Genomic DNA, 11,209 nt, shown 5'->3' with positions numbered 1-11,209 from the left:
ATCAACCTGACCGAGACCCGGGATAAAGGCTGAAAGAGTGGAATCAGAGCATGAATATCCCGAACCCGCAATTCGGGAGGATAAACCCGAAACTGCGCCGAGTCGAGAACCGATCCGATGAAGGAGCTTCTCGGGCATAGGTGTGACTTCGGTCCCGTGTCAGGATCCTGCTGGGCCGTCTGCTCCACTGGCAGCTCTAGCCCCGGCACTGCGACAGCTCCGGCGCCACAGGATCCTGCACCGTTGGCTCTGGCCACAGCGCCAAGAGGTCCTACGCTGCCGGCTCCGGCCCCAACGCCACCCTCAGTTCCGCCAGCAGCGCCGCAGTGGATGCAGTCGATTCCGGCTCTGCCCCAGTTCCCGGACGGTTTTGTCCCCACCTGGGATCCGAATTGGGACGTGGCGCAGGTTCTGCCCAGGCGGGCGCCGTTTCAGACACAGTGACTCTCTGCTCACCTGAGGCTCAGCCGGGTGTTAGTTTACGTGTTTACTCTTGTGGATATGTGCACCTGAGGCGGAAAGCCGGGTGAAAAGCGGTTTGTTGCCTTTTTAAAAATGTTGTTTGATGTACTTTTCGTTTGCGTCGTGTAACTAAATTTTAAAAATCAACTTCAATTCATGCCTTATTGACCCTTCAACCTCCCGTAACAGCCTGCTCTCCCGAGTATTCGCAGCCGACTGGGTGCTGCACTCGGAGACGCTTAAACTGTTTGCTTGCAGACATTCTTGAGGAACTATAAGTCCCAGCGCTTTAGCGCTGCTGACGGGACTACAAAAGAAAATGGCTACTTCTCTGCGCAGCGGACGCGAGCAGCGAGCACGCCGCTGTCGCGCCGAAGTCAAGCCAAAGTCCAGCCCGTCTGCGCCCGTCCGCGACCATGACGCGGCAGGGGCCAGAGACCCTGCCGGTTATGGCTCCTCAACCACCATCTCCTATGGTAGGGAGACACTACTTTCCTTAAAACCTAAGTACTGTGCCTTCTTGCATGCCACGCCATCGGATCTTATTACTTCCTCTTACCCGTGCATGCCCTGTAATCTTGGACAGGAGGCAGATAATCCTGTGAATCAATGCTTACTTCAACAGTCGCCAGTTCGGCCCGTCCCTAATAGAAAAAGCTCAACTCTCAAGGCGGGCCTAATTAACTGTCGCTCTCTGGTGAAACACTCCCTAGTTATAGCCCAGACCCTGACGGACAATAAATGGGATCTTCTTTTTCTGACGGAAACATGGTTGGGGATGAATCTAACCCAGCCTTGTGTCTGGCTATTCCCCCTGGTTATAACATCCTGTGTGCCAACAGGCAGAGTTGCAACCACAGTGGAGGCGTAGCCATAATTTATAGGTCGCAATGGACCATTTCTTCTTTTCCCTATGCCCAAATTGAATCCATAGAAGCATTACCATTCTGTATTAAATTGGCTTCCAATATTACATGTTCAGGCCTTTTAGTATATCGCCCTCCCAAGTCCAAGGTATCTTTCCTCCCCGTTCTCTTGGACTTTGTGCTCCAGGCCAGCGCCCGCTATGTGAACTTCACCCTGCTTGGTGACTTTAACCTCCATGCGGAGGATACTTCCGATCCTACCGATCCTACCAGCCTTAATTTTCTTTCCACCCTAACGGATGGTGGATTAAATCAACTGGTCTCCCTCCCTACTCATAAGGCTGGACACACACTTGACCTTATCTGCTCCAGTCTAGTGGATATTTCTATTAGCGAGCCTTATCCGGTGATCTGGTCTGATCACTTTATTATTCCGTTTTCCATTCTCTTATCTCACCAAGACAGATCGAGGCTACCGGCTAAGACGGCTGGCCGAAACTGGAGCAAGATCTCTAGATACTTTAGCTGAACATCTCCCAACTGCCACCCCTCTGGATGCACTAGACTTGGACTCTCGTTTGACCAATTTTAACAACTGGATCTCCTCTGCCATTGATTCTATTGCTCCTATGAGGCCCATTAAAACCTTTCGAGTTGCCCCCTCCTCACCCTGGTACTCTGACGAACTCCACAAGAGTAAATCTGCTGGCAAACTTTTGGAGCGACGATGGAGATACTCATACTCCCCAGACAGTAAACTTAAATATAAAATAGCTCTTAAAGAATACCGGAAGAAGATTATTGACCATAAAAGACATTACCTGGAGGAAAAAATTAATAGAGCACAAGGCTCTACTAGGGAAATCTTTAATACAGTAAGAACTTTCACTGACCCTATGGCCCTCAAACGCCAATCCCCGGTGTCACAGTCCCTCTGTACTCGTCTCTCCAACTACTTTGAAGAAGAAAAAAAAAATCGCATCCATCCATGATTCCTTCCCCTGTAGTAGCAGTCCAGGCACTGGAGAAAAATCCGTGGACCTCCCAGTGTCGGCTCCTGTTTGTTTTAGAATTCGAGGAGATCACTTTAGATTGTTCCTTGGCAGAACTCTTAAAATGTAGGTCAGGCTCTCAAAGTGACCCTTGGCCGGCCAAACAATATAAAGTACTAGCCCCTCTTCTTAATCCCACACTCAACGGCATCTGGAATGACTCCCTCAGGACAGGTATATTCCCGGATTCATGGAAACATGCCCAATTGGTTGCGATTCTTAAAAAAGTCAACGCAGACCCAGATGAACCGACCAATTACAGGCCCATCTCCCTATTGCCCGCCCCAGCCAAGGTTCTCGAAAAGCTGGCGCATCAGCAACTAGCAGGCTTTATTGAAACCCATGGCTTATTCCATGACTCCCAACATGGATTTAGACCAGGCTATAGCACAGAGTCTGCCTTGATAGAGATGGCTGATTCCGTGCGATGGAAGCTGGACGGGGGCTCAAGAGCGGTGTTGGTGCTGCTTGATCTCTCTGCAGCATTTGACATCATCTCTCACCCCGTCCTGCTTGACCACCTTCGGTCTAAAGGTATTCAAGGTAGGGCCTTGGACTGGCTCTCCTCTTTTTTATCCAATCGGACACAGGCGGTGTTTACTCCTCCCTACTCCTCCGATATCCGTCCGCTAAAGTGGGGAGTCCCTCAGGGCTCCTCACTGAGCCCCTTTTGTTTAATGTCTATTTTTCCCCCCTGGCTGAGCTTATCGCTCAGTCAGGAATTAAGGTAACCATGTATGCTGACGATATTCAGCTCTTGTTTTCTTATGATGCTCCCACTAAGACCACTTTTGACCCTCTGAAAGACTGTCTTCGTAACATCGCCTGCTGGATGGACAATAATTTCCTTTGGCTGAATGCAGGAAAAACTGAGATTCTCTTTTTCCATCAATCCTCTCCTTTGGACTCGAACCTTTGGGGGCCACTTGACTTGAGTGCGGCCCCCTCCCCCAAGGAATCAGTAAAAAACCTGGGGGTCAGATGGGATTCTAGTCTCTCCTTCCGTAACCAAGTCCAGACTGGGTCTGCTGCCTGCTTCTCAAAAATTAGGATGATCAAAAAATGTATCAATTTTCTCCCTAGTAACACCAGGAAAACCATTGTCCAAGCATTAATAACATTCCATTTAGATTATGCTAACGGCCTGTATATTGGACTTTCTTCTGGCCTCAGTCACCAGTTACAGATAGTCCAGAATGCAGCAGTCCGGCTGGTCTGTGGCATCTCTCTTCGTGAGCACATCTCGCCACATCGACGCAGGCTACACTGGTTACCAGTTCATAAAAGAGCAGAATTTAAAGCTCTTACCTTCGCTCATCGTGCTATTAAAGGAAAGGGCGCTGCGCATCTCTCTTCCTGTCTTCGCCCATACAGCAATGCTAGATACCTTCGATCTAATTCAAAAAGCTTGCTGTCAACCCCTAGATTTAAAAAAGCACGCTCTGGGGGAAAAACCTTCCAGGTATGTGCCTCCTCGCAATGGAACAAACTTCCCATCTCCATCCGGATGATTCAGGAGAAGCTACCTTTTCTCAAGGCACTGAAAACATTTCTTTTCTGCTAAACTCATCTGTGTAAGACTCAGCTAATGTGCAGGAGCGCCGGGACTCCCCGTAGGGGTAGCTGCGCGCTATATAAAATACACTAAATAAAGAGTATTCCTCCCCCGGTCCCTGCCCTGCCGCCGCAGTCTGCGCCGCACACGGCGGAGGTTGAGGACGACTGGGAGAGGGTCCAAGGACCCTCTGGCTGGTCAATGCGACTGATCAGGATTGGGCGGACGACTTGGAAGAGGCTGGCAGCCTAGACTTTTCCTCGGACCCGGGGTTTGCCTCTCCCCCGTTCACTATGGAGGAAGGTGCCTCGTATACGGTGGTGCTCCGTCGGGCAGCGGAGGTCCTTAACCTTGATCTCCCTAAGGTGGCCCTGAAGACTAATCTCCTCACTGAAGTGCTCCAGTCGGCGTCCACTGCATCGGAGCCACAGCTGCAGTTTAATGATGCCCTCACTGATGTCTTGTTTTGCACTTGGTGGTGGCCGGCCACAGGGGTGCCTGTGGATAAGAACGTCGCTAGGCATTATCGCCCGGCGCCAGGTGATCCTGCCATTCTGACCACTCATCCTACGCCCGAGAGCCTAGTCATTCAAGCTTCGACGTCCCAGAGTGCTTTTCCCGTGGCTCCGTCGGATAAGGGCTCTAAGAAGCTGGAGCAGTTCGGAAAATGGTTGTTCTCGTCGACCAGCTTGGAGCTGCAATCGGTGAACACTGCATGTCTATTGGGCTGCTATTCCCACGCGGTGTGGGATACCGCTGCTCAGGTGTTGCCTCAGTGTCCCGAGGAGGTTCAGGCTGTGGCAGAGGATAAGGATCCTGCAAAATTTGCCATTCGTTGTGGCTTAGATACTGCGGACTCCCTTGGTAGGGCGATTTCCACGACTGTGGCTCTTCGTTGCCACGCCTGGGTGAGATCTACGGTGTTGTCCCCAGATGTCCAGAGCTCGCTCATGGACATGCCCTTCGATGGCATTTGCCTGTTTGGTGATAGGCCGGCAGTGCGCTGGAACGTTTTAAGGACTCTCGAACTACGGCCAAGTTCTTGGGCTTATCTGCCACGCACCTGGCCACGTCCACCTTTCACTCCTTTCGTGGCTAAGGAAGGGGCACCCCTGCCCGCTCATTCAGCCAAAAGCCTGCGCAGAACCACACTCAGTGTGGCCGTAGGAGAGGAGGCCGCCGTGGCAGCTCCGGGGGCCGGCGTGAGGGTCAGTCCTCCCTCCCCTTCGAGTCTTAACCCCCCCCCCCCCGGCCATGCCACCTCCGTTCCACCTCATGTCGGGGCATCACTTTGCGCTTCTCCAGCAGGAAACAGGAAGTTCTGGCCCTCTTGGCCAAGGGGGGGGGGGGGGGGGGGTCATCGAGCGCGTTCCTGGGCCAGAAGAAGGGTGTGGTTGTTATTCCCACTACTTTCTGGTTCCCAAGGACGACAAGGGGGCCTTGCACCCCATCTTGGACCTCAGGAACATCAAACGCTTCCTCCAGAAGGAGAAGTTCAAGATGTTGACTCTGGCTAAGGTCTTGGCTGCCCTGGACCCTGGAGACTGGATGGTAGCGTTGGACCTGCAGGACGCATATTTTCACATCCCAGTCCTGCCGCCCACCAGCGTTACTTGGGGTTCATGGTAGGCCAGGAGCATTGTCAGTTTGCCGTGCTCCTCTTTGGCCTTACCAGTGCCCCTCGGGTGTTCACAAAAGTGATGGCGGTGGTCGCAGCTAACCTGCGGAGGTCAGGGGTGTCAGTCTTCCCCTATCTTGACGACTGGTTGTTGAAGGCTGGCTCGCCCCAAGCAGTTGTCACCCACCTTCAGACTACGGCCGACCACCTTAATTTGCTGGGGTTCTCCATCAACGTGCAGATGTCGCACCAGAGTCCCTCTCTTAAGCTCCCCTTCATCGAATCGGTTCTAGATTCAAATCGGTTTCATCCTACCGAGCAGCGAGTCCTGGATATTCAGGCTATGATTCCGATCTTTCAGCCTCTATCACAAGTTTCAATCAGGATGACCCTCCAGCTCCTGGGCCTAAGGGCCTCCTGCATCCTGCTAGTGCAACATGCCAGATGGCATATGCGGGCTCTGCAGTGGGACCTGATGTTCCAGTGGGCACAGCTTCAGGGCAACCTGTCCGATCATGTCCAGATCTCGGAGGGCACTGCACGACAATTGCAGTGGTGGCTCAAGAATCGAGATTGGGTCGATGGCAGATGCCTCTCCCTTCCCCAACCGTAGCACACAGTGGTGACAGATACGTCCCTCCTGGGATGGGGGGGGGGGGGGCACTTGGGAGAGGTGAAAATCAGGGGCCTCTGGTCTACGGCAGAGTCCCGGCTCCATATCAACCGTTTGGAGCTTCGGGCGATCCAACTTGCACTGAAAGCATTCCTTCCCTCTGTTCGGGGATGTGTGGTGCAGGTGTTCACGGACAACACCACCCCAATGTGATATTGCAACAAACAGGGCAGGGTGGGGTCCTGGACCCTATGTCAGCAGGCTCTGCACCTCTGGACATGGCTGGAACATCAAGGAATAACCTAGGTGGTTCAACACCTGGCAGGTTCTCTGAACCCCAGGGCGGACAAACTCAGCCACTGATGCTTGATGGATCACGAATGGTGTCTGAATTCGGACGTGGCACGAGGTCTCTTTCAGTAGTGGGGAGAGCCTTGGTTAGGTCTATTTGCCACTGAAGAGAACGCGCAATGTCATCAGTTCTGCGCGTTGGAATTTCCAAGGCGGCACTCGCTTGGTGACGCTTTTAGTCGCAAGTGGAGTTGCGGTCTATTGTACGCCTTTCCGCCTATACCACTTCTGCCAAGAGTGCTGAAGAAGATTCGGCGCCACCGGGCCCAAGTCATCCTTGTGGCTCCGGATTGGGAACAAAGATACTGGTATCCTGAGCTACTCAAAATGGCCATCGATCCCCCGATCAGATTGCCTCTTTGGGAGGATCTTCTGTCCCAGCAGAAGGGGGCGGTTCTCCACCCTAAGCTGTCCAGCCTCCACCTCCATGCGTGGATATTGAGCAGCGACAGTCAACAGCTTTGGATCTTCCTCCCGAAGTCTGTGATGTCATTCTGGAAGCCAGGCGTCCCTCCACAAAACTGGAACAAGTTTGTGGCATGGTGCACAGCAAAGTCTTTGGGTACCCTTTCTGCCCCTTTTTTTCCCGAAGTTCTTCTGTTCCTTCTTTCCTTGGCCCAGCAGGGCTCAGCTCTAGGCACTATCAAAGGTTATCTTTCTGCCATCTCCACCTTTTTACGGCTTCCAGATGAGCCTTCTCTTTTTAAGTCCCCGGTTGTTAACCGTTTTCTAAAAGGCATTACGCACACATTTCCTCCCGTGCCGTTCCTCATGCCTCAATGGGACTTAAACCTTGTCTTGACATATCTGATGTGCGCTCCCTTCGAGCCCCTTCAGAACGGTCCCTTGCGTCTTCTTACTCTCAAGACGGCTTTCCTGGTAGCTATCACCTCTGCCAGAAGGGTGAGTGAGCTCCAGGCTCTTTCTTCTAAACCTCCTTTCCTTTCTGTACATCTGGACAAGGTGGTTTTAAAGACCTGTCCTTGCTTGCCAAAGGTTGTCACGCCCTTCCACATCTGTCAGACCATCACTTTGCCCACCTTCTTTCCTCCTCCACATCATTCAAAAGAGGAAGAGAGGCTCCACCGTCTAGACCGAAAACGTGTGCTCTCGTTCTGACTCGCACACAACAGTTCTGGGCGGATGACCACCTTTTTGTTGGCTAAGTGGGTGCCAAAAAAGGTCGGGCCATGCATAAACGGACCATCTCTCGGTGGGTCGTTCTATGCATCAAGGCCTGTTACTTGTTGGCTAAGAAGGAGCCTCCTGTGGGGCTGCTTGCCCATTCCACCAGGGCAACGGCAGCCACTACTGCCTTGGGACGAGGCATTCCCTTGCAGGACATTTGTCAGTCAGCTACATGGGCCTCGCTGCACACTTTTACCAAGCATTACTGCCTTGGCAGTCAAGTCCGGAGAGACTGCTTCTTTGGCCGTTCCGTTCTCCGTGACTTTCTGGTGTAATCTTATTCACAGACCCACAACTGGGTTGGTATTGCTGGGGTATCTATTCTAAGGTAAGGAATCTATCACTAACGTGTCTCTTTCAGATGCACAAGTTGCTACTTGTGTAACGATATATCTGTAAGAGACATTAGTTAGTGATAGATTCCTTACCGCTCCACCCATCCTCCCCATTCTGCAAACTGATTACTAGGTTTAGGGACATCCCTTTCAGGGCCCTAGTTTCATGGCACCAGTGGTCAGTTTCTTGCTTGGCTCTGCGTTTCCGTCGCGGAAAGTCGTGTACAGAACTGCCGTCAGGGCACATAGGTGGCCCCTAAGTAGTTTCTGCGACGTCATCTCGGCGCATACAACGCCAGCAACTGACGCGGAGCCGCACGACGCCACCTGACGCACAGGGGACTGCTAGCAAAACTTTCCGGATCCAGTCTGATGCCTGGGGATATTCTAAGGTAAGGAATTTATCACTAACTAATGTCTCTTACAGATTTATTGTTACACAAGTAGTAACTTGTGCATTTAGGGCAAAACAATCCCGGCAATGTGCAGCTCGGTGCACCCAACGCACTTTCTTACCACATGTCGCACCTCCCCCCATGTGATTGAATACGAGCCTAAAGCCCGGATCAAATCATGTCAGGAAAGCAGGGCATTGTGAAACATAAGTGAACGCTCATAGAAAATAACAAGCAATTACAATGCAATAGGTCTCGCATTTATGAGAGTTTGAGCTATTGGCATTGTAAATGAAAATGCCTTTTATTTAGGTTTTGGTTTTTAAAGCATAAATATAAGGCAGTCATTTACAATGCCAATAGCTCAAACTCGCGTAAATACGAGACCTATTGCATTGCAAATGCTTGTTTTTACCTACTGGTCTGCTGCCATAAACACTGGGGAGCTGAAGACAGTGGCTCTCAATTGCCAAACTCGGCCTCCGATGGCTCCAGACTCCAGGAAATGCCCAGTGTCATAAATGGCCAATTCGCCCCTGTTTACAATCCGCTCACATATACATAGCCCTTCATGGGTGCGTGCCGTCTGTGCAATGGTGGGAAGTTAGTTTCATAATCTCTGGGAGCAGTGCAGGCAACTCATCTATTCTCTGAACAGATCTGTGAAAGAAGCTTGCAATAAATCTCAGGCACACTTTAATCAAAGCATTAGCGCTGTGAAGACGGAAGCATGTTAATTGAGTGAAAAGAATCCGCGTCCATCTGCCACTGGAACAGGTGCTCGCTTTGATGAGTTCTGTTGCATATCTGGGAATATCAACCCCCATGATTTGACTGCTCTCTGTGATAACTCGCATTCAATACTATATCCCATCAAATTCTAGTGGATAGACTACGTTCCATAGGGGTCCAGAATTCGGCCTTGAGCTGGATACAGGACTTTCTAACAGTGTCATAAAAGGAGTGCCATAGGGCTCCTGTCTCAGCCAGTCTCTGTTTAATGTCTATGTTGCCCCTTTAGCTGCTCTGCTTAGGAAAATTGGGGTTTTCCCAATTTCCTATGCAAATGACACGCAACTGATCTTTACTTATAACAAATACACCCCAGATGTTAAGAATGTATTTTCTGAAGGCATGAAAACAATAAACCTTTGGATGAAGAGTAACTTTTTGCAATTAAATGCAGGAAAAACAGAGATTATGCTCTTTAAGGATGCCATTTCCAGATGGTCTCCTGGTTGGTGGCCTGAAGAATTGGGTGTAGGCCCCACTCCAAAGACAGTGGTGAAAAACCTTGGGGTGCTAGTAAACAGAGACCTTAATCTGGAGGGTCACATTGCAACAGTTAAAAGATCTTGTTTCTATGCGCTGAGTCTGCTTCGGAAGATTTTCCACTTCCTTCCTATGAGTACGCGCAAAACATTAATCCATGCACGAGTTCTTAGTCGCTTGGATTATAGCAATGCTTTGCTAGTATCCGCTAAGGACTCTGATCTACAAAGCTTGCAGGTTGTGCAGAATACTGCGGCACGCCTGGCGACTAGTGCCCCATATCGTGCCCCTTCTCTTCCTCTTCTACGTAGCCTACACTGGCTCCTAATTCGTAAGAGAATCCACTTAAATTGTGCTGCTTGGTGTTTAAAGGCCTTAATTTTATGGGCCCCACATACCCAACTGAAAAATGAGTCAAATATATTCCAACGCGTCCACTCCGATCTGAAGGGAAAAGTCTGCTCACTATCCCTCGCATCGAGCAAACCAGATTAGAATGAAAATCCTTTTCTTACATAGCCCCTAAACTATGGAATCAATTGTCTTTGGACCTTCGTCAAGAAGCCAACTACTTGATATTTAGGAAAAAACTCAAGACTCCGCTCTTCTAACCTCTCTTGCCCTCACTATGTTGTATTTACCAGTTGTCCTTAGCGCGGAGATACCCCATTTGGGGTCAGTCAGGTGCTTTATAAATGTAATAAATAAATAAAAATAAAATAACATCCTGCAATTCCCCCCCCCCCCCCCCGAACATGGCAGATGTCCACGACCTTACGGCCCAGAATAATCATGCAATGCTGAACGTACTAGACTGTCGCTTCACTACAGCTTAAAAGAATCTCTCCAAATCATGGTTTACTGGTAGTCTTAATTCAGAAAGAAGAAACCTGAGTCTTGCTGAAAGACTGTGGCGGTCCTATCCCTTCCTTGAGCATCTTTACCACCTAAGATCCCTCAGAAGCATATATAATAAATGCATCAGATGCTCGAAAGCCACCTTTTTCAGAATCAGCTCGACCAAGCAAAAATAATCCTAAAAAACTGTTCGAACTCATCAAGTCCCAAGCCAATAGTCATCCGAGCAAAGCATCACTGGGTCAAGGGACATTGCCTAATTGCAAATTTCTTCACAGATAAGACCAGTAAGATTGAAACTGAATTACGATCTGCCGGTGACCACCTGTCGATCAGTCCACTGACCTCCCTATACCCACCTGGTAGCGATTGCATGGTCCTGGCGCAACACACCTCCCCAACAACAATGCATCCAGGAGTCTCTTCCAAACCTTGGATGAATGCACAATACGCAAAACTGTGTCTACTCTGAAACCTTCCAACCACTACAACGACCCGCTGCCATCGAACCTTTTCCCGGAAGTTAGATCTTCCATACTAACATTGTGGACTACGACCTTCAATGCATCACTTCAGCAAGGTGCTATTCCACATTGCCTAAAATCGGGTCAAGTCACCCCGATTTTAAAGAAACCTACTGCCAA

Source organism: Lissotriton helveticus, chromosome 1_1, assembly GCF_964261635.1.
Source record: "Lissotriton helveticus chromosome 1_1, aLisHel1.1, whole genome shotgun sequence".
Classification (NCBI taxonomy): Eukaryota; Metazoa; Chordata; class Amphibia; order Caudata; family Salamandridae; genus Lissotriton; species Lissotriton helveticus.
Note: the sequence above shows the minus strand (reverse complement) of the source record.